Below are 1,124 nucleotides of genomic sequence, written 5' to 3'. Positions count from 1 at the left end.
TGCCGCGGATATTACATATATATATAAAAAAGGTTTTTATCTGTTTCCGAAATTCTTCTGTTAGAGATTTCTCTTGTTTGTTCCGATAATTTGAAATAAATCTTCATAAAATGTTTCCTCGAAATAAATCTTCCCAAGGAGACAGACAACGGTTGATCTCGTTGGGTCGATGTTTGTTCGCCAATTGATGACCAATAAGCTTTATTTTATTCTAAGTCCCTTATCTAAGCGAACGTTTGCGAACGGAGAAATCGTGGAGTCCACCGGACGTAACAGTGTCAATTCAACATGCATCGACTACGTTTAACTGAGTGCATGCCAACGTTGGCAATACTCCGCGAACGCGAAATTGGTAACAAAACACTTTTACGGGACCACAACAGATTTGACGAAGATTTATACTGTTACGAACATAATAGGTGGAAATCAGATTGCGTATATACGACACGGATTTGGGAGTGTCTTATGTTGGACAGTGACTAGAGGGATGATGTGTGGATGGCGGGCCTACAGCAGAGGGTGGCGGCTGAGGAGCGTCGACAATTCCTGGTAAGTACAAAAACAATTACTCTCGGATAACATCAACGTTTTTACTATTGGATAAGGACATTGATTTTTTCTTTCAGCGCGACCTTCTGAGTAGCGACGATGACGATGATGATAATAACGATGACGATGGCAACGAAGCGAGGGCGAGAACGCCTCCGCAGGTAAACCCGCAGATGGAGGCGTCGTGGGATGCGAGGACGAACCCACCTGTGAGTCCGCAGACGAGGGCGAGGATACCTCCGCGAAGCCCGCAGGCGCCGGAAAGCTCACGAGAGGAGGCGCGTCATCCTAGACATAGCCACCGGGAATAGGACCGTTTGCTTCTACCATTAACGTGAGTATATTTTTACTAGCTGTCTTCCTTCTTTCTTCTTTTATGCATTTTTAAATATACGTCTCCTTTGTCTGTTGCAGATACGGCAATGGATAGGTGGACTTAACACTATAATAAATATTCATTTTTTTCTTATATTTTATAATATAACTTTTAAAATAAAAACTTTTTCATATTTTAATTATATTATTCTATTTTCTTCTCCTCCTATTCTGTCTCTTATACACATCTCTGAGCGGGC

The sequence above is a fragment of the Wasmannia auropunctata genome, unplaced genomic scaffold (genome assembly GCF_000956235.1).
Source record: "Wasmannia auropunctata unplaced genomic scaffold, wasmannia.A_1.0 LD336022.1, whole genome shotgun sequence".
Classification (NCBI taxonomy): Eukaryota; Metazoa; Arthropoda; class Insecta; order Hymenoptera; family Formicidae; genus Wasmannia; species Wasmannia auropunctata.
The sequence above is the reverse complement of the archived record's forward strand: the minus strand, read 5'-3'. Positions refer to the sequence as shown.